Below are 23,763 nucleotides of genomic sequence, written 5' to 3'. Positions count from 1 at the left end.
CATTAGTCTCCTGGGTTCAAGAGATCCTCCTGCCTCAGCCTCCAAAGTATCTGAAACTATAGTCATGCATCACCTCTAATTTTTGTAAAGACAGGATCTTGCTATGTTGATGTGACTGGTTTTGAAGGCATATCCTCAAACAATTCTGCCTCAGCCTCCCAAGACATTAAAGGCATGAACCAGGTGCATCTGGCTTGGAATAATATATTCAATGAGATAATGAGAATATTTAAATTTTTTCAGTGTATTAACTGAGACACAAAATACAAAATTAGATGAAAAACCAAATATTGTTGTTTGTATTACACACACACACAAAGGTAGAAATGAAAATGCTAACCACATGAATGGATATGTTAATTAACTACATTGGGGTGATTATTTCACAATGATGACATATATCAAAATATCAAGTTATATACCCTACGTACATACAATTTTTCTCATGTATACATCAATAAAGCTGGAGAAAATTCAAACTGAGAGACATTTTCCAAAATAAACAACTGATTTTAAAATGGACAAAAGATTTAAATAATGCATCGTAAAAGATGAGATCCAAATAATCAACAAGATTATGCAAAGATAAGATGCTCAACCTTATTACTCATCAGGAAACATCAAATTAAAATTACAATAAGTACCACTACATACTGCTCAGATAGCTAAAATGAAAACACAGACAATACTAAGTGTTGACAAGAATACAGAGTAACTGGAAATCTCATATATTGCTAGCGGGAATTTATGTTAGTAAAACCATTTTGAACAATTTTTGGGCAGTATACCTGTACCCTTTAACAGAGCATTTCTAATCCTAGCTGTATACCTAAGAGAATTGAGCGCAGTGACTACCAAAAGACATGTAAAAAACTTTCATAGCAAATTCACTTTATAATACCCTAAACGAAAAAAAATTCTAATAATGAAAAATGAAATAAAATTTGCAGTTTATTTACATCATAGATGTGAATAGATATAGTTGTATATATATTTACCTGAGTATACAGGTATAATAGCAGATGAGGTCCTTGTTTCTCAGATGTATCCCCATGATCACCTCTCATTTTGTGGCTTATCTTTTAACTCTCCTTACAATGGATTTTGTTGAATAAAGTTCTGAATTTTGATAAGCTACAGTCTATAATTGGTTATTGTGTGTGTTTGTGAAGGTATGTCTTGTTTAAAAATCTTGGCATAGTGGAGAGGTGTAGCAAGATGGCCAAATAGTACCGCCCAGGTATTGTCCTCTGCAAGAACACCAAATTGAACAGCTATGCACACAAGAAAAACACCCTTATAAGAACCAAACATCAGACAAGCAAAAGTACCTACTTTTACCATCATAACATGTAAAAAGTCACTTAAGAAGGTAAGAAAAATGGTTTTCTCAGGCCACAGAACTTCACAACACATCCCCTGTCTCCAGAGGTGTCAGGCCAGCACTGTGTAGTGAGAGAATCTATGTGCTTGGAGAAAGGAGGACAGAGAACTCTAGGACTTCGTACTGAAACTCAGGGCCACCCTGTCACAGGGAAACAACACAGGGAAGAATTCTGCTGGCACCCATGAAGGGAGCATACAGACGAGCCCCAGAAGGGAATCTTTCACCCCTGCAGTGGGAACCTGAGCTCCAGCTAGCTCCATCACCAGCTCAAGAAAGTGGCCTGAGGCCAGGAAAAAATGTAAAAGATACTGAGGCCACAAGGACTGTGGTCCTTAGGCAAGTCTTAGTGCTGTTCTGAGCTTCGATTCAGTGGACCCGGAGTATGCATAGCTGAAAAACCAGCTGTGGTGGCCAAGGGAGTGTTCGCATCACCCGTACCTCAACTCCAGGAAGTGCAGCTCATGGAAAGCTTTTCCACTTTTGAAAAGGAAAGGGAAGAGTACAGGGAACTTTGTCACACCATAAAATAAAGTACCACACAGATGCCTGAAGTCCCTGGTTGCAGGCCTTGGATCCTAGATGACATTACTACACTTAAGCCTGGACCAGAAGGGAACTTGCTTATCTGAAAGGAAGGACCCAGCCCTGGCAGGATTCACTACCTGCTGACGAAAGAGCACTTGGGCCTTGAACAAACACCAGCAGAAGCCAGCCTACATAGACTGGTGTGACTAGTGCAGTGGTGGCTGTGGGAAGGGCTTGCATCATCACTCCCCAAACTCTTGGCACCCCAGCATGGAGAATGAGTCTCTTATTTTGTGGAAAGTGAAGGAATAGAGTAAGATGTTAATCCATGGAATTCTCCCTTCCTTACCGAGGTCCACCAAGGCCGTACCACCAGTAGGCAGTAGGAGTCATGATGTTACTAGTCTTAGTGCGCTCCCTATGCTGACATGGCTGCACTGACCAAAGACTTAGACTGCAACACTCAAATCCCTTTGCCTACCAAAAACCATGGGTACCAAAGAATGGGTACAAATGCCCAGACTGCAAAGATTAGAATTAATACCTAACTCTTCAAAACCCAGATAACAACAGACATCCACAAGTATCTAGAACATGCAAGAAAACACGATCTCTCCAAATGATCTAAATAAGACAGCAGTGGCCAATCCCAGAGTGATGAAGATGAGTATCTTTGTATAACTCAAGGTCATGAAGATAGTATCTTATGATTTCTTTGGGAAGTATTGTATTTTACCGTTTATATTTAGCTCTATGATCCATCTTAGGTTTTTTTGTGTGTGTGTTCAGTACAATGTTAGAAAAAGATTTTTTTTTTCCCCTACAGATGTTCAATTATTTTACTTTTTTTACCTCCACTGAATTGTCATGAAAGTTTTATCATTAAATCAATACATTGAATGGGGAGGGGACTGAATTCTGGACTCCCATTCTATTAGTCCACACTGCTTTAATTCATACTACACTGTTTGAATTAATACCACACTACATTAAATGAAAAATCTTAACTTTAATTATTCAAATCTGGTAGCATGAGATTACCAACTCTGCTCTTCCCCTCAAAGATTTGAGCTTTTGTTTGGGTTTCATTGACTCCATAGTTCAATCCAGTAATAAATGACATTGTAACAATTTTCAGTATGTTTACCTAATTTATAAATACCCTATATCTCTCCATTCTTTAGAGTCTTAAATTTCTCTCTGCATTTTTCCTTTTTTGGTTTTCATTATGAAAAATGTTTATATCTTTTGTTAGATCTTACCTGAATGTTTCATGTTTTATGCTAGTTTTATTTCTTTTATTTCATTCTTAAAGTGTTTATAATTGATAATTAGAAATACTATTTTTAACTATTCTACATATAGACAAGTTTTTCAGATTCACTTAATTCTTGTACTTTGCTTGCAGATTCCTCAGGGTACACAATTATGTCCTTTGTGATTAATAACACTTTCAATTATTCTTTCCTTTTCCAATATTAATACCTCTAACTTCTTTTTCTTTTTATTTAATGTTGAGTATTCATTGAGGGTACAAGAAACCAGTTTACACTGATTGCATTTGTTAGGTAAAGTCCCTCTCACAATCATCTCTTGCCCCCAAAAGGTCTGGCACACACCAAGACCCCAGCAGCCTCCCTCCTTCCCTCTCTCTGCTTTTCCTTTCCCCCACCTCTAACTTATTTTTCGTGCCTTCTGGAAGTGTGAAGAAAAAAGGTTAAATTGAAGTGGTGTTTCTGTTTCTGACCCCAGGAAGAAAGTGTTCAATGTTTTACCATTAAGAATGAATTAGCTGAAGGATTTTTGAGGATACCCTTTATCAGATTAAGAAAGCTTCTTTTTATTTTCTAATTTACTGAGCATTTTTGTCATGAATGATTGCTTAATTTTATCAAGTGTCTTTTCTACCTCCATTGAGATAATTAGATTTTCTCCTGTATTTTGGTAATGTGGTAAATTGATTGATTTTCTAAAACACACTAATTCCCAGAAAAAAAACCCACATTGATCACCAAATTCCGGTTCTGTTAGTTATTCTTGGGTTACAACCACCCCCCCGTCTCTGGTCTACAGACATGGACACCATGAAAGTTTTCAAGGATAATCGTAATGTCTTTCTTGATGCGTTGACTGCAGGGTGCTTTGCTCAGGCTCTCCTAAGCTGAGGGTTATAGTTAAAGGGGAGTGGAGAATATTCACATAAGTTCTTATAATATTTCCATTTCTCCTTGGTCTCCTTTGGTCACAGAATACAAGAGGGGTTCTAATACTTTGAACTCATTTACAGGGGCCACCATTGAATCCAGGTTTCATTGAGCAGGTCTGACTATTGTTGCTTATGGGCAACACGAGCTTACATAATAAATCCCAGATTCTGGGCCAGTACACCCATGTAAATAAATTTGTACTGATGGCCTTATGTTTTATCCCTCTTCATTTTACAAATTTTATAATCTTCTCTTCTTTAGCCTTGTGATTCTCTCAGGAGATTGGCTACAAGCTCTAGCCCTGCCTGGCTACAGCTATGAAGGATTAAGTCAGGGACGTTTACAATGTGCCTTTCATGGGGAACTTCTTTATTTTGGGTGAAAAACCAAGGCCTACTTATCTCACCTGTAACTAGTATGACTCTCACAGGAAACTTATTTATATTCGCGGAGGCCCTTGTGGCTCTGCCTTGTGTTAAGTTTATTCCTGTAAAGAAAACCACTCTCCCCAAATATGCAAGAATCACTTTTACACTTTTTCATTCCAACACTTGTTGATTGACATTGCAGAAATAAAGTTTGGAAAAAAAAAAAAAAAGAAAAAGAACAGATAACTTAACACTCTCTAGGAGAGCCTTATCCAGGATAAAAGTCAGGGCGGGGCTCTCCCGGTCCTGTCAGCGCGACTAGTGCGGGAGGTCTGGGTCCATGCTCTATCGAAGTCCTCCCGCGACCTGCAGCCGGGCCGCCTCTGCCAGCCTCGGCAGGGGGTCGCCGCAGACCGACCGCTGGGTGGGCTCGGACGCGCCGGAGAGCGCTGTCGCGACCAGGTAGGGAAGCGGCTGGCGCGGGGCGGGGAGGCCGCAGTGAGGAGGCGGAGCCGGCCAGCGGTCCCCTGCGCTCCTCCTCGCTGGCCGCTGCACTGCCCCTCCAGGGGGCCTTTCCTCTCCGCAAAGACTGCGCTACCCGAGGAAACGGAAGAAGCCGGAGGCCATGGAGGGGAACCGGGATGAGGCGGAGAAATGTGTGAAGATCTCCAGGGAGGCCACGAATGTCAGCACCGCGAGAAGGCCGAGTGCTTCCTGCGGAAGCGAGAAGCTCCACCCACTGCGCTCCTCCAGCGCACTATTGGAAATAATTATGAAAAATGGAAGCACAGCTGGAAATAGCGCTCCTTGCCGAAAACCATCAGGAGGCGATGATCAAAGCAAGCCTAATTGGAGAAGGACAGCACATCTGGTAGTGGTGAAGGTGGAAAAGGCTATACCAAAGACCAAATAGATGGAGTTCTCAGCATAAACAAATGGAAAAATTACTATGAAGTATTTGGAGTTACGAAAGATGCTGGTGATGAAGATTTGAAAAAAAGCTTATAGAACGCTTGCTTTGAAGTTTCATCCAGACAAAAACCACGCACCTGGAGCAACAGATGCTTTAAAAAAGATTGGAAATACTTATGCGGTTTTAAGTAAACCAGAACAAAGAAAACAATACGACCTAACATGCAATGAAGAACAAGCTTAGAATCACCAAAACAATGGGAGATTTAATTTCCATAGAGGTTGTCAAGCTGATAGAACTCCAGAAGACTTGTTTAATATATTTTTTGGTGGTGGATTTCCTTCAGGTAGTGTACATTCATTTTCAAATGGACGGGCTGGTTACAGCCATTAACAACATCAACATCAACATAGTGGCCATGAAAGAGAGGAAGAAAGAAGAGCTGGAGGTTTTTCTATGTTTATCCAGCTGATGCCCATTATTGTATTGATCCTTGTGTCATTATTTTAAGCCAATTGATGGTCTCTAATCCTCATTATTCCTTATATCCCAGATCTGGATCAGGGCCAACCATGAAAATGTAGACAGAAAATTGGGATGTTGTTTATTATGTCAAAAAGGACTTTAAAAATGAATATAAAGGAATGTTATTACAGAAGGTACACCCTGGGATATTATGCAGCCTTAAAAAAAGATGGAGACTTTACCTCGTTCATGTTTACATGGATGGAGCTGGAACACATTCTTCTTAGCAAAGTATCTCAAGAATGGAAGTAAAAGTATCCAATTGCTCAAGTATCCATGTGCTCATCCCTATTATGTAACTAATTTATAGCTTTCATATGAAAGCTATAATCCAATTATAGCCTAATAATATGGGGAAAGGGGAAAAGAGAAAGGGAGGGGAGGGAAGGGTGGGGGATGGGTGGAGGGAGGGTAATTGGTGGGACCACACCTATAGTGGCATCTTACAAGGTACATGTGAAACGTACTAAATGTAGAATATAAATGTGTTTACACAATAATTAAGAAAATGCCAGGAAGGCTATGTTAACCAGTGTGATGAAAATATTTAAATTGTATATAAAACCAGCGCATGGTACCCCATGATTTCATTAATGTACCCAGCTATGATTTAATAATAATAAAAAAAACCTATTCATACATTCCCTTTAAGTCAGAGGAACAGATAGCAATGGAGACATGGCATAGAAGTAAAGAACATGGCAAATAAATTTAAAGAACAAAAATAAAATTGTTAAGATAAAAAAAGGTAGAAAAGAGTGTAGTAGATGATTATGTGACTAATATTTGAAATAATTGATGGAAAGAAACACAACAAAAAACAAGATATGCAGTATGCAGTAGAAGTGTACCATGATGATCTTCTCCAAAGGAAGGCGGACGCCTTGAGCATGGACAACTGTAAGGAATTAGAGCTGCTAACCAGTCTTTATAAAGGAGAATGAACTGGAATTTTTATGTATACCTTTTTTGTATTTTCTGTAAGTTTAGTGTCATCATGAGAGATGAAGAAAAATATTTGATATTAAAAACTAATCTGACCTACCAAGACATCTTTCTCCTCTGAAGGGCTTGGCAGTTGTGGCTAAAAATCAGCAGTATCATTATTTGCTTGAAATCATATATACAATTTGTATGAATTTCAGTATGTTGCCAAGACATGATCTTTTTCTTATTGTATTTTCTGTAAATATTTCTGGCACTGAACTGTAAAGTAAAGGCAACATGTAAATACGAAGGCGTGCCCGTGTCCCCTTGCCTCCTGTGTTTTATCTCCGTTGGTCAGGGAAGAAGGCCCAGAGGTTTGTTTGTATTTATGCCAATCCTTTGCCCAGAAGAAACCCATGGAATATTGAATGTAATACATTTAGTCAATTAAATTTTAAGGAGATTCTTATCTAAAAAAAAAAAAAAAAACTAATCTGACCTGTTGGTTCTCAAATCTTGGACAGTTTATGACCCACTGGCTCCTTTAAATAGTAAGAATTGAAAACATTTTAGTTATGCTTCTGTAATTATTTTCATTTTCCAAGCTTGTATGATTCCTAACTAAAAATGTCTGGAGAGAATATTGTCACACCTGTAGCAATTTCCAGTTTTAGTGATTCTCCATGTTTCCTTTGTCATGTAAATATTTATGTAATGATCATTTTGTGTACATAAAGATTATTGCCTTTTATTTAAATTCTTTAATGTTTAGCTCCATGAGACACTTCAGTTTAAATTGATGGAATAAATTTTACATGACACAATTACATTTTTCTTATCAAAGTGTCAAATACGTGGAGTTTAAACCATGAAACTTTTTCAAAAATAAAAAAAACTGTTTAACTTTATAACTTAAAGCATTATCAGCTTAGAGGGAATTGATATTTTTATTATTGCCATTATATTCTAAAATATATATTGAGATAAATAAACTGGTGTAGAGAATCAGTTTACTATTTAGTTTTATGAATTGCTATACATATACATGCATAGAAATGAAAAGCTATACTGGTAGATTTTAAGAGAAATATGAGGAAATGGCTATACATGTTAAATTAAAAGGGTCTTCAACAGTAAAGTGCAGTTATGCCATTTACAACTTCAGTAATTAAAAGGCTCCCAAATGTTCATGTGTATTTCTTTGAAGACTCCTAAAATGTATTCTTTATAGAGGACCTCCTATTTTTCTCCCCACGGAAACTGCAGTTTATTAGTCATCATTTAAGCAAGATCCAAAAGTAAATGGTTTTTTTTTTTTTACCAGTAAGTAATAAGAATTATTACTAAAATACAGCTTTGTGCCTTTAACCCTATGTCAGCAGGTAGAATAGTGATTTAAAGCAAGTCATCCTTAAAAAATTCTGAGTTAAAAATCTATTCACCACTAATAATTTTATTGATCCTATAGGCTCTTTGTAATGAAATCGATAATAAAACTAGAAAAAACAAGCTAGAAATTGAAGGTTTTTTTGCCTATGTATTGGATGTAAAAGTTTTGATTTCTTGTCTTCTGTGTTTAACAATTGTAATATTTTAATGATTTTACTTAATCCTCAGTTAATGGAACATGAACATATCTTTGGTGGATTTTTGGTAGCAAGAAAATGCTAGGTAGTGGCTTTTTCCTTCTGTTTAAAGAGTTTTCTCTGAATTTAGTTAATTTATGCCATCTGTTGAATAAAACTGCTGAAATGATCTCTTAAAAATGCTCTTTTGGAACCCCCTTTCCAGGTAAATCAGTAGAAATTCCTGATTGAATTAGGAGGTCAAACTAAGCAACATAGTATATTAGGAAAACTGGACACCTTAACCAATTTTTTTATGGAAATCTGACCTTTAAGAGAAAATAACAGTGCTTCAAAGAAAATCCAATTTTAAATATTTTCTTGAACCCGTAGAGTCAAGTTTTTTTTTAAAAAGGCATAGCATTCTAATAAAAGTTGAAAGTTCATATATATCTGAAACTTCATAAAAATTTAAATGAAAATTTCAACTATTTTTTCCAGTTTTAATGGGAAATTTACATTATTATGGTTGACAATTATGCCAACTTACCCTTCTGTTGCCTAGGTTCTTTTTTCCTTAATTCCAACTTTAAGGAGATCAGTGAAGTTAGTTACCAAGTAAAGTAATATAAAGTGTATATCATAAAGTCATACATGACTTTTGCACAGTATTATATGTCATTCGCAGTGCTGAATTCCGTTACATTTTATAAAATGCTAGGGTAATCATGATTAATAAATAAAATTTTCAAACAACTGTGGAAAGCAACTGGTTGAGTGCCTGACACACAAGGCACAAAAATGTTAAGTAGAGATTGATTCCTTAGTGTCACCTATTTCCTGGTGTAAAGGACTAACAAATGTCTAAGACCTTTGGGTTAACTTTACCCAGTAAGAAGACTAGATGTCTTGAGATGTAAAATGTTCATATTTACTACTCTTTTTTTAAATAAAAATATCAATATTTTCTATCTTATTTTTAGCTACATGAGTGTAGCAACTTCATTGTATTATTTTAATCAGCACCTATAAATCCTCAGTCTTTTGAGTTTGGTTTTACTAGTTTCTCTAACTGGTATTTTGAGTTCTGTTTTACTAGTTTGTCTAACTGGAATAAGTTTGGCAGAGTTATATTAATTAATGCTTTACATTTTTATCTCTTTTATACACACATATATGTATACAAACATTATGGTCCTTCTGAGGGTTTGTGGGGAAAAGAAATAGTACCTTTTCTCCTTTTGATTCCTTAGTTCCTGAATAGATTAGTGCTAGTCATTTAGTCATTTCTAAGTTTCAGAATTTATTTTGATCAAATAAGAAAAATGAATTCTCAGCAATGAAAAACGTCCATTTAGTATCAATTGAGGAACTGACAATAAGATATATATGTTGTAAACAGATGGCAAATAGCAACTTTTTTTATTTCTGACCAGTTTTTATAGCCGGTCTTGCATGTCCTGCATGTACACACTATTAATCTCAAATTACACAGTGACCTTAAGGTTACAATGCAAAACTAAATTAACTTTCCCTTAGTGCGCATTCTACTGATAAAACTATTACTGCTACACATTCTTCTAAAACTTCTATAATACCACATATAGTAGTAAAGAAATGCCCAGAAACCAATAAGTACGAGCTGCAGGGGACTGGGCTGCTTGTTTCCCGGTCCTCTGAAGTCCATACCATCTGGAGGTAGAGAACTCATCTTACAAAAAGCACAGTGTGGAGATTCCAAAAGACTTACAGTGATGTGTCTGCAGATGCCAGTCCCCATAGCCAGTTTCTGAGTACAGGACTTTTACCTCCAAAGTACCCAGGCTTTATCGGCCTACTTAGGGTTCAGCCTCGTTTCAGCCTGACTGTGCTAAGTAAGAATTTTGTCTCTGAACCATCTCAGAAAGGTGGGCACAGAGGCATATAGGCTTTTTGCCTGTATGTTTTTAAATTTATTTGTACTAAGAAATGCTTCTTACCTACTTTGTTTTCTTTTAGTTTGGTTTTTAGATTGCTGCATAGGATTTTCCACTTAGTTTCCTTTGTATTTTGAATAGCTGCAGGTAGCTTTCAAGATGTGATAACATTTTAATGGAAGCCTTGTATAAATTAAATGAAGTAAAACTGGTAAAGAATAGTTTACTTGTCTATACTGAATTCAGGTTTATAAAGTAGGTTTTAAAATGAAATGTCTAATTTGTAAAATATTTAATGTTATATCAGACAGATAAATTTTCTGTGTGAAAATTCTGTCAAAGAGAATACTTTTCATTTTTAATGAATGTTCTGCTGAATGAATTAGGATGCATTTTTGTTTTTCAGTCTCTGTAGTTTATCTCAATAGATTAATAAACAGGTCTGTTCTCATTGTAAAAAAACAAAAAGTTTGGGCAGGAATACCACCCAAGTGAGACACAGAGGGGGAAATACAAACAATATGGAACACATGAAATGACAGAAGTTTATGACTTGTAGGCCCATGAAGGAAGAGGGGAAGCAGTTAGGGACAATAGGAAGGTCACAGGTACATTATGCACAGCCAGGAGGTGAGCAGGAGAGAGATGAGCTTAGGCCTTTACTGGTGTCCAGGACATTACTTAAGCAGGTTTCCCATAAGGAGCTCTAACAGATGGGCTTAGAGCGAGAGGTGCACATGCCAGCGGGTCACAGCATGACTAAGAGATGGTCACTGTGCACATCTGCACAGGCTATATGGGATATCAGGGTCACAGAATTGAGTCTGATTGATGGAGTCAACATGTCCCAGAGGGAGGTAATCACCCGCAGAGGATTGTATAAGAAGAGATATCTGGACCAACCACACTGAAGAACTGGGAGGAGCTTGAGAACAAAAACAGTGTCAAGGGCAACTGTGTCCTGTTTCCAGTATGAGAAGGTTGGGCCTATATTCAGAATGGATGCTGAGGAACATAAAATAAAAAAAATCTACTATACATTCTCAGAATTCACTCTTATACATGCTTTTCTACTCCTGCTGATGTAAATTGAAAACACCCTGTAGTCCTTCTGTATATAGGCTCTCTTCTCCAGAAGCAGGTACCACCCCATCTGTGTGATGCTGAGAACTAACTCGAGGGCCTAAACAGGCAATGAGAGGAGTTAGAGGTGGGATGTGAGGAGATTCACCTCAGCTTGCGAGCACTGAGGTGCTGTTACTGGAAGACTTTTCTTCTAACACTGAGCGTGAGATTCCCTAAAACAGCAAAAGAACTTCCGGGAAGATGGGGGACAGGGAGACTGGTGTTCAAAAGTTATTGGCATTGAGTTTGAGTGCTCAAACATTCCACTCATTTCTGCAGTGGCCTACATCTTCCCCATCTCAGCTTGATGTAGGGATGAGCCCTGGAGGATCCAGCACCAAAGTGGGGTTACGATTCTAAATCCTCACCATCAGTCCCACAACTTGCTTTTCATCCTTAGGTGCTCTACAAAGAAAAGATTGACCCTTTCAAATTGCCCTGGAGGTTTTCTTATTTTCCTTGTGTGTACGTTTTTTTGGCTTTACTATCTCCTTTCCCTATGCTGATTTTCAGTCATCTAGAAGAAACCAGTTCATAATACAATCTTTACACCACTATTGTCTTGACAAATCCTAATTGCCACGACCCTGGATCTCCCATCACTGTGCCATGACCTTCACTTTATCCTCAACCACCAGTGATGATCTTCTGAATATCAGTGCATTTCATGTATCACTGTTGAGTCATTATCCCAGGAAGGAGAGGATTCCTGCTATATTAAATTTCAAAATAACCCAATTCCATAATTCCATTTTTATGGGTTTAATTCTGCATCCACTCCAGATACCATTTATCGCAAGAATCCTCACAGGAAACAGAACCGTCAAAAGGTAATAGAAGTGAGCTTCAATAAAAGGCATGGGGGAGGGGAATGGAAACCTGAAGCTGCCCTCCACTGTCTGAACTCTGACTTTCAGGTTATCTCCATGATGAAGAGCTTGGACATTATGTGTTAGGTGATGGAGAGGGGGGAGTGATTTTCAAGAGATACACAATTATAAATAGAGCTGCAATAAACATTCTGGTGCAAATGTCTTTGTAGTAAAATGATTTTTGCTCTTCTAGGTAGATACCTAGTAATGGAGTGGAGAGATCATATGGAAGATCAACTTTCAGATCTTTGAGAATTCTCCTTATAATGGAATTGAAATACATTCTTCTTAGTAAAGTATTGCAAGAATGGAAAAATGAACGTCCAATGTATGCAAAACTAACTGGAACCAATTCATAAATCATTACATGCTGACATGAACAATAAAACACAAATATAGTCTAGTATGGGGGGCAGGGAAGGAGGGGGAGAAGAGAGGACAATTGACAGAAGGAGGGAGAATATGTGGGAATCTCACCTAATGGGCACAATTGTGGTTGGATATCACAGCTCCTGGGTGAGGGGTTCTTTTACGACTCGAACTTTACCTTGGAAGTGAGAACATTGTAATATAAAAATTTGTAGCCACATATTATTTTGAAATAAAAAATAAAATAAAGAGATTAACAAAATCATATTTGCATATAATAAATGTAACTTTGGGTCCAGTAACCAGACATATCTATAAAGAACTCTGGCTGAGAAAGGAAGATAAAAATTGAATCATAGCTAGAAGTGGTTACAAGATGGAGAAGGATTTATTGAATGTCTAAAGAGACAATACAGTGTCAGTTCATGGGAAAGAGCTGGTGTTGAGGCAGATATTGGAGAGAAAATTCTGTAGATGAAAGAATCGATGATCAATATAACTAAGAAGACAGTAGAAAATAAGGATGAGAGCATATGGGGTGCAGGTGCACTTTGCTTCTGAGGCTTGTGAGAAGCAGAACAGAAAGGAGGTCATTTCATGAAAATGATGTCCAAGGGAAAAAACTGAGGAAATAGTCCCTATGGCTTTAAATTTCTCCATGAAGGGGGAAGTGGTACCCAGGATACCAGGAGAGTTTTTCTTTTTTTGTGGTTTTTGGCCGGGGCTGGGTTTGAACCTGCCACCTCCGGCATATGGGACTGGCACCCTACTCCTTGAGCTACAGGCGCTGCCCTAAGGAGAGTTTTAATGTAGAGATTCGTGGTGAGTTTGTGAAGAGTGGCAAAGATTTGAATACACTGGCATGAGTAACGGGAAACACAGGACCACTCAGGATTGTTGGGAATCCAAATGAAATGCAGCATCATGAATTACAGCTCCTGCCTTGTGTGATTTCTTCACTATCCCTTGGCTATTAGGAAACAGGGAGTGAAAATATGGGTAGCTTGTCATAGGGTCCAGACTTTGCTTGAAAGGTGACTAGCCATGGAGTTTAGACTGCGGAGGGATGAGAGTGCTAGACCTGGGCTGGTGACCTGGCACACAACACAGGTTTAGATGCTACAAATTACTGTTAGATCAAAGAGCAGGTAGACACAAAATGAATCAGCTGCAACAAGCAGCATTTGGTAATGAAACAACATTAGCACAATAGTGTTAAAGACAATCCCTACTTGCATCCACTTAACTATTTGGCTTCCTCTAACCTGAATCTCTTTTTCTCTTAGCATGATATATGTCCCTTGACTCCCTCTTCCCAACCCACATAAACTTTTGCTTATTGGCAATCTCCTCACAAGCAATGCTCTCTTTGTCTCACCTCTTACCTCCAGGATAACATACATGTTACCCGCCCCAATACTGGCCACATTATTATGTTCCTCACTTTCCAGTCAGGAAACCACACCATTAATGTTCAAGTACCTGTGTGCTCCCACAGCACATGAGCATGCCCCACATAACCAGTTCCTTATCACCATCTACCCTTTTCTTCAGATCCTCCTTCAACCAGCCCAGTTTCCACCACAGCGATAAGCCCTCAACCACTCCCACCCACCCTCACTCACCTGTGTTATCCTCTGTTCACTGAACACTTTTTTTGAGACATGATTAAACCACTATTTTCAGTAATACATACCTATCTTTGTCCTGCTTTAACGGATATGGAAGACCAATCCTGTTTAATTTTCTCAACTTTCCTAATGCTGTGAACCTTTAATACAGATCCTGTGGGTCACGACACACAGGTTGAGAACTGGTGCTCTAGTGATATAAAAGACACAATGAGAGAGAAGGTGTGAGCTACAATATAATTCCATGAAGGCCAAGAGATGGGAAGCAGCCCATCTTCTCAAACTTGCTCAGGCAGGGAAGAGGGTGTGGCAGGACATAATATCCATTCCTTGACAACAGCTCCAGGGCACTGGTCACCTTTTGGAGGCCAAAAGAAGCTACTAGGAAGAAGTGAACTAACTCCTACTGTTCCTGACTAAGCACACACTCTAGGTTCCCTAAAACCTCTGCCCCCAAGACAGCATGGAGAAAAGACATGACTCTTAGGAGAATATTTATTGGGAACAATCTCTTGATTCTTATTTTAAGAGCATAAATTTTCCTCTCAGGAAATGCGGGGAAGCAGAGAGACCCAGCAATCTCAGCAGTGCAGGGGGGCTGGAAGGCATCTGGCCAACTTGAAACCTGCACAGGGTCATGGATGGGACACAGACTCTCTGTTGGCCATGGCTGGGGAATGGTCATGACACAATTGGGGACTGCCCTTTCCAGAGAATCTTCTTGCCCCTGCTGTTTTATTCTGCATTTAGAAATCCACTGCCAACAACTAATGTGATGTTCAGTAGAAGGCCATCCCTTCAGTGACAGAGATGGGGAAGACATGTGATCCTAAGCATGTCCTCATGCATCTTGTCTACGTTTCCATGAGGGGTGCACAGAAGAGTCTGCCTGCCATTCTTAATTGTAAGTTCTCTGTTGTCTCATGCTTGGTATAAAACGGAGATTGTCTTAGAGCTCTCTGTCCTTCCTTTGACCACACGTAAGGAGGCAGGAGGGGATAATCCAAACTGGCAACTGAATTTGTTGTCCCAAACTGTTCTACATGACTAGCTTTAAAGCTTCTTCTAGGTGGGAGCTTGGAGATCCCAGCTTCAGAATTTGGTGTTCCCACGTGTTCCAGTTGATTCAGAAGTAAGCTCACTCTTGAGGGTCGTGAATTATTCCCTGATTTCCTAGGCCTTTCGCAGAGTTAGACCCACCCAGACCCTTACCTGAAGACCTCTCTAGATCACTCAACAGATGATCTTTTTGGCCATACCTCAGGCTAAGTTCCTGAACCTTCTGAGAGTCCTTGTTAAGTGAGGCATTTCTCAGCATCTCTCTTCGATGCTTCCAGTTTGGTTGACTCCAAAATTCTCTTGTGATTATGCTGCCCTGTTTTCTTCAGAAGCTCAGTGCTGAGAGAAAAATGTCCAGAAAGATGGGGGTTGGAATATAACCTTGGAGGACTGGCTGGGGAATGTTGCAAACTGGAGGATAAAAGTCTTCCAGGGATTTCTTCATCACAGAGTATAAACCCCACATAATTGCGGTTGTTTCTTTGACACACTCCAAATCAGGTGAAAAATGTCAGATGGCATAACACACTGTGCCTCATTCTGGGGTTTTTCAAAACATGCTCCCCAGAACTTAATCTTGGATAGGGAAACAGGTGATAGGACTGGGAGCAGGATTGAAATTGGGCCTGAGACTGGACCTGAATGAGGGTTAAGAAATGGAGACTGGGCAGGGTTTAACACATGGAGAGAGGTTGGAGATGGTGAATTACTGGGGATTCTTCAGCTGTGAATGTATTGGAGATTGAAGAACAAAGATGTTGAGGAACAGCCACCTGGGACAAGCACAACAAAGGACAGGGGCTCACCCTGAAGGGACAGGAGATGCCAGCAGAACTGGATGTATTTTGCTCTGTGTCATCCTCAAAGTTCTTAGGACACAGGAGCTGCTGTCCATGTGTGGGTCTCTGCTTTGCCTCTGCTGGTTCACAAAGGAAGGGGATCTGCTGAGCCATGCTTGTTGGCAAATGATACTAACATTGTCCATGAAAAATTGACCATGTTTTGCCATGTATCCTGTACACCCACGTTTTTGGCTTAAACATTCTGTAAAACACAACCCAGGTCTAGGCCAGAAGAGACACATGTGGGGAGGGCTAACACTGCTCTGTAAACATGCAGATTGTGCCACTCTTCCACAGCCACCCACTCTGTCAAGGCTGCCCCTTCCCTTGATCCCATGAGCCATTCGCTCCTCACCACTTCAGGGGCCACAAACAACTTTCCCACACATGGCCACTGGGGCAGGAGGTTCTGAACTGCTCAATCCAAAGGCATCCATGATGGTCCCTGAGGCCAGCACATGGTTCACAATACCCTCTGTGCAGGGCTCCAAACCCTCTCTGCACAGGGCACCCAAACCCTATGTGCAGGACTCCCAACCCCCTATGGGCAGCCACACCTTGGACCATAGATTCCACCCCACAAGTCCAGGGCCTGCCTCACCAGCCCGAATACAGCCCCCTCCCTTGGTCATGGCACGAGGCGGAGGCCACACTGGCTCACTTCCACCACATCTTGGATTCTCCTGGACTGGAGCACCACAAACTCAGTGGACCCAAGAAGGAAAGCACAACAGCTCTTGGAGGCCCTTTGGGCACCCGACTCCAAAGCTGTACTACCCACATATGATGCACATTCTCGTTTAACCCTCAAAAATTGGGGCAAAAAGTTGCACATTACACACGGCAAATTTTGGTACTTGGGAGTCTGGCCTAAGTTGCTTTGTGAAAGAACCTGTTTTCTTTGCCTTTTCCTTCCACATCATGAAATTACCGTGGTTTTAAACTTGTCTCTCCAAGAGGGCCAGAACATCAACTTGGGTAGGGAAAGATAAACAGATGTTACAGGTTGGCTGCAGGGTCTCCCACAAGTGAAGCCATAGAAGGCGAAGGGGAAGAAACTCCGAAAGAGGAGGCTCCCGCAGGAGAATTATGACATTGCTTGGAGGGTCAGTGCCTCTGATTGCTGGGACATAGTGGACAGATCATCAGCACCATCAGAACTTATTTAGAACAAGCTTCCTTAGATGGAAGGCCTCAGGTTGAGTCACAGTTAAAGTGCCATCTGCTGGTGATGGAGCAGACAGCTTGTTGGTTCCTGATGATAAATGTGGGAATCCGTGGCACCATTTTCAGGGATTAACTTGGTAAGACATGGACATCTCTGGAAAAAGCAGAGATCAAAATAACTTGAGGGTGTTCAGAGAGAAAGTCACCTCTGATTACAGAACAACATCTGCTCCCTAAGTGTCCCATGTTGGGAGGGGAAGAAAGGCAAGTGGCTGGGGTGCAGAATGTCTGCTGGGAATGTGGAATCCAAGGGAGGAACAGGCATTGGGAGCAGAGAGTGACTGAGTGGTGAGGGTGAAGTTAAGTCACATAATGGGGTCCTCAGGTCAGGAGAGAAAATGGAGGGTGGAGGTGAAGAAGGTTCAGACAGACAGGCAGGCCTTATTTCTCCTTGAGAATTTCCAGAGAGTACAGAGGACAGAGTGAAGGAATATTGTCTGGATACACAGCCAATGAATGTGGATGATACCATGCTGCTAGCCTGGGAATGCAGAAGACAGGGGGCACAAAGCTGTGGCCAGGACCAATGCAAGGAAAGGGGAGCATTCCAGTCTAGAAGGGAGGGGCCACCTGAAGCCTGCTCACCCCTCACCTCACCCCACCCTCTCTCATCTACACCCACTCACATCCCCTTCCCACGACTATCAGCTCCCATGACCATGGCAGGACGCACTGAATCCATGAAAGGTATAGAGCATGCTTTCCAAAGCATCCTGGAAACACACTGAAACACTCATCACCTTTTCAGAGTAGAATTCAGATCCCTCACTCTTCTGCTTCTCTTTAGGTAACTCTCGCAAACGGGCAAACCTGGAGAGTCAGTGATATGTAAGGAAGATAGGGGCACAGGGATTATACTGGAGTCCCTTTAGGGGAGAATCTTTTGTTATTAAACTCTGATTGCACAACATTAGCCAACAGGTTGATCAGCAATAATATTAACAGATTCAAGTCTGTGTGGTTTCATTTCTGAAGTACATTACCCCACCTGATGCTCCAAACCACACGTAAAGCTCAGACAAAAGTGGTTACTTCAAAGAGGAAATGAGCACTCAGGAAGTCAAAGTGCTGATACAGTCAGGACACTGAAGTGCTGACTTCAAACCAACGTGTAGTCTCTCCTGGACATCTCCTTTGGGCACCTATTGGGGATTACCCAGTGCTCAGGTCAGTCACTTGTTCCTGCCCACAGATGGGCAAAGTTGAGACCCTGAGAAGTGTCTCCTTGCTTAATATCTTCCTAGGAGTCTTCCTTGAAGGGTTCTCTTTTCACAGAGAGACCGTAGCTAGCAACTGACATCTCCTGCTAGCATGGACCTGACGCCTGACGGAAGTAACAGGAAGGTTCACCACTGGGAAGCTCGGTCAAATACACAAATACACAGAACCTTACCTTTCAATGTTCCACCTTCCTTTCTCCTCCTGGCTCTGTCCTGATGCTGCTGAGAACAAAAAGAAAGGAATGAGAAGCTGAGACTCACTTCTCTCACACCCCTTCCCTAACAGGCTCAGACACTTGTTATCCAAGAATAAAATTCCTCTCCATTTTGACAAATAGAAAGGTATACCTCTTATCCATTTTAAAAGTGATAGAATATTTCCCATTTTCCTTCTTTGAATAAATCAAGGGAGGATTTAGTTGTAGAATCTCCTCCCGGTGTTCTCAGAAGTCCACTGCTCAAGGAGGACACAGAATCAGAAACCAACAGTCACATCTGCTCCCTCAGAGGATGCTGTATTCTGAGGACAGAGCTTGCATGGTCTGGACATTGCTCTCCTGAGCAGTTCCACATGAAGCAAGGGTTGGCTGAGTGATACCTAATATGGGAAATGACAACCGAGTGTCATTTTCTCAATATGCCAATCCAGAATCACGAAGTAACGTGTTTGAGAATTTATCCAAGAATCCCCCACCACACCCAGATAGGCAGCCTGTGAGCCTAAAGTGGAAGCCTTCATGCTCCTGAACCCTTAGCCCTGCCCAACCTCTCCCCCTGGAGGAGGGATGCTCTATCACTCTCCAAGCCAATCAGACTCATTTAAAAATGTGGGAATAGGCATGGGAAACACCAATAGGGAATCTCTCTTGGGTGTTCCTTACCTTTTGGATGTCTGAGCTTTCCCACAAGGTTGGTGAAAATGCTTTCAACACAAGGTAGCAGAGGCACAAAAGGAACAATCTGAAACAGAAGCGGAACTCAGCCAGGGCTCAGTATAGTTGTTCAGAAAACAGGAACTCTTCTGCACTGTCTGGAGAGTGGGGCTGCCTGAACCAACTGAGTGCTGAGGGTGTCCAGGCTTGGCTGTAGCCCCAGGCCTGCATCACACAGCACAGGAGTGTCACAAAGGGGTTTTGAGAGTGGAGAGGGGACAACAGGAGGAGGGCAGACACAGCGCCCCACCCACCATCCCAAAAAATCCTCTGCCCCTTTTGGGACTTCTGAGTCCCTGTTCCCTCCCCTGCCATCCCAATTTACATCTTCGCCTCAGGGAAATGTTCCATTTGTTTAATCTGTAACCCAGCTGTTACCTGACTCCCCCTTTGCTTTGTGCAGCCTTTGACTTGGACCTTGGAAGTCTGAAAGAGCTGGAATTTCTGCTTCTACCCAGACATTTATACTTTCAGGATTACACAGATCCTCAAATCTGTCTTATCTACAGAATTTTTTTTGCCTTATTCTAACCTAGATATAAAATCTAAAGTTCTATTATACTTAGTCTTATGTTGAATAGTAAATGTTTTCAAGTCATCCTTTAATGTTTTCAGAGTAGCTGACTCAAATAAAACTAATAATATTATTCAACATTTCAATACTAAAATAAATAAAAAACCACTCCAAGTGATATTGTAGGTAAATTTATAGCACTTATGTATCTGAAGTAAGTGAAGCTTAAACTCTACAAGGACTTGACATCCTCTCCACACACACATACACACGCATGTGCACACACACATGCTTTGATAAATTAGTCCAATATTTTGAAATTCAGTAATCAATTCCCTCCTCTTACTGCCATCTTCCATTCATTGTATTGACTACTTTTTTTTTTTTTCCTAACTCTACCTAAGGAACAGATAGTCCCAGGCCTCTACATAAATTTAATTACAGGTCTGTGGCTCCTCCAAGGCAGGCATAGCTCACAGTGTGATAAACTGTTCACTCTCTCAGCCTATGGGGGCAAGTAGGACCTAGGAGTGTCAAAGCCTTCAGGCAGAATCTGGTCTTGAGCAGCCTCACCTGAGTCTTCCATGGGCCATGTAAATTTAACCTTTCCTATGTTCAGTCTCTTCGTGTCGGGTGTATACACTCCCTATATTCTCCCACCTTTTTCCTAATCCATCATTATAAACTCTTATCAGATGATAGCTGTCCTCTGAACTGTCTCCCAACTTCTCATGTCTCTCTTAAACTCTGCAGCCCTTCACTTGCCAAGAGCTTCCACTCTCTCCTCCCTTTGATATGCATCCTCAAACAAGTTTTCATTTAAAAAATATTTCCTTCTGGAAACTAGGAGGCACAGACATCTGTAGATTTGGGGCTCTGCCCTTGACTTCATAATGCAGTTTTAGCAGTAAGTCCTACATAGTTCAAGATCTATGCAAATGCGGAGAAGCACTTTTCCTACCCCCAACATGTGTGACTGCCAAGTGGTCTATGGATCAAATTGGATACTGTGGGGCATAACTGCTCCCACACATCGTGTTCCTGGCATTATACTGCCTCACAGATGGGCACTAGTTGGCTATTCATAAAACCAAAAAGTGGACATAAAAACTAAAATTTCAACAATTGCAGGATTATTGTGCTGTTTATTATACTCATATCATGAAATATTATACATTTTCTAGTTTTTTTAGACAGAGTTACTCACCCAGGCTGGAGTGAAGTGCTACAATCACAGCTCACTGTAACATTAGACTCCTAGGTTCAAGAGATCCTCCTGCCTCAGCCTCCAAACTATCTGGACTACAGTCATGCATCGCCTCTAATTTTTGTAAACACAGGATCTTCCAACGTTGATCTGACCGGTTTTTAACTTATATCCTCAAACAATTCTTCTACCTCAGCCTCCCAAAACATTACAGGAAGGAACTAGGTGCACCTGGACTGAAATATTATATTCAATGAGATAATGAGAATATTTAAATTTTTTCAGTGTATTAACTAAGACACAAAGTACAAAATTATATGAAAAACCCAATATTATTGTTTTTGGATTTTTTTTTGGTTTGTGCCTTTCCCATATTTTATCAAATTTATCTTTTTTTTAAGAAAAATCATAAAGACAACATATGTACAAACATTTTACGAAAGAAAACATGGGTAACATGGTCTGTAGAAAAGAAAGCTGAAGGACAGATACAGAGTTTCTGGGATAGCATCCGTCCTTAAACAAAGACATCTAAAATGTGTTTTGATAAGAGGGACTTTATGTAACAAATGCCATCAAGTGTAACCTAATTCTTTGTGCCCTCAATGAATCCCAAACAATGAAAAAATTAACAAATAAATAAAAAATGTGTTTGGCAGCTGAAGCAGGCTTCTTTCCTGGTGACAAGTGGATGTGGTCAGTAATGCAAACAGATGGTAAATGAGGGCAGGACCCAGGCCCAGTTAGCCAACTCCTCATGGGTAAGACCATGATGTAACTGGAGCTCATCAAGCAACAGTCAAAGCGCTGTATCCCATCTAAACTGACTTAGGCCTTCAAACTCTATTGCCTCACTTGGAAATGATGCTCGGCTGTCATACAGACACTTGCTTCTTTACACAGAATGCTGGGCCATCCTTTCCTTCACACGCCCTGTCAGGTTTCTCCATAGACCGAAAAGGAAGGAATTTTAGAAATGCTTCCTTCAAGACAGAAGTCAGAAAGAGAGGCAACCCTGAGACCAGGATCTATTAATCTTGGTGTGTGCACAAAGGGGCGCAGGAGGAAGGCAGGAGCATGGGAGAAATGACCCCGTTAGGCCAGGCCTGGAAGATGCGAGGATCCCGTATCCCACCCCATTTATTGCCCCGCCCGGTACTTACAAACTCGGTTCCTTCCTCGACTCCCCCAGTTCCTTGATCTCCACCTTCTTGTACTTCCCTGACTTCCTCCGTTGGAAATGACCAGGACGACCACGCCGGAGACCAGCATGACCACTACGATGATGGCAATGAGGCCAGCGGTGAGGCGCTTCATGGAGAACTGTGGGGGCTTCTAGTCTAGGTAGTAGATGAGTGTCCACTCCACCCCCAGGGGCTCTCGGGGCATGCTCAAGTCCAGGCCGCTTTGGCGTGGAAGGGCAACTGGCCCTTGACCTCCCTCTCGAAGTAGTAGGCCGGGTGGGCGATATCCACGTTGCAGGGTCCCTTCTGGGACCCGTTCTGCCCCAGCTCGATCTGTGCTGCCATGAACCAGGGTTGCAGCAGGTAGCGCTCGCAGAAGAGCCGCCACAGCTCATCGTCCAGGTCGGAGCATTTGAAAGCACACGCGGCTGCACAGTGGGGCAGGTAGATGAGGATGTGGAGCGTTGGCACCAGTTCCTCCCATCGCAGGCTCCTGTCACCCTTGTTGGTGTGGTGCACGCCCACCGAGTTCAAGCACCAGCACACAGATGTCTGGTTGCACTGGCGCGCTTTTAAGCGCCCCTGGTGGTCGCACTCTGGGTGGTAGGGTCGTACAGCCCATCGTTGTCCACCAGCGGGTGCTCGCTAGGCTTCAACAGCCCGCTGCAGTCCTGGGGGTGGCCCATGTGCGCGTTGAGCAGCAGGCACTTGGAGGTCAGCACAGAGCCCAGCACTTGGCACAGGCAGCGGCCTCCCAGGCCATCGGGGTTGCACACCATCATCTTGTTGGTGGGGCACATGCAGTTGTTTTGGTAGCCACGTGGCAGGTCACCACGCCAGCAGCAGCAGCAGCAGGCCCCGGGCAATGGCGCTGCAAAGGCGAAGGGAGAGCGGGCCAGCAGAAAGGACGCTGGGCTCCAGCGTCCGAAACAGTCTGTGGGCATCTGCCACCAGGCCACTCCCTCCTGCTCTTATACTGGGCAGGACCTGCTGGGCTGGTTCCGCCCCTGATGTACCCCCTTCTGTTTGGGTGACACATCCCGCCCCCCACACCCTCGGGTCCCACGAATGGCCCGGCCAGCCCTGGCCGCCTAATATTGTTGTTTATATCAGACACACACAAAGGTAGAAATGAAAATGTTAACCACATGAATGAACATCTTAATTAACTTGATTGTGGTGATTATTTCACAATGAGGGCATATGTCAAAAGTTAAGTTATATATGCTAAATACACACAATTTTTAC

General features: G+C 41.5%; 2 pseudogenes; one reads left to right on the top strand and one right to left on the bottom strand.

The window, feature by feature from the left end:
- The first annotated feature begins 4,744 nt into the window (after window positions 1–4,744).
- On the top strand, window positions 4,745–6,781 carry LOC128563246 (dnaJ homolog subfamily B member 14-like; annotated as a pseudogene).
- A 15,709-nt stretch (window positions 6,782–22,490) lies between these two features.
- LOC128563396 (tumor-associated calcium signal transducer 2-like) lies at window positions 22,491–23,459 on the bottom strand (annotated as a pseudogene).
- Window positions 23,460–23,763: the final 304 nt, after the last annotated feature.

The sequence above is a fragment of the Nycticebus coucang genome, chromosome 13 (genome assembly GCF_027406575.1).
Source record: "Nycticebus coucang isolate mNycCou1 chromosome 13, mNycCou1.pri, whole genome shotgun sequence".
NCBI lineage: Eukaryota > Metazoa > Chordata > Mammalia > Primates > Lorisidae > Nycticebus > Nycticebus coucang.
The sequence above is the reverse complement of the archived record's forward strand: the minus strand, read 5'-3'. Positions and strand labels throughout refer to the sequence as shown.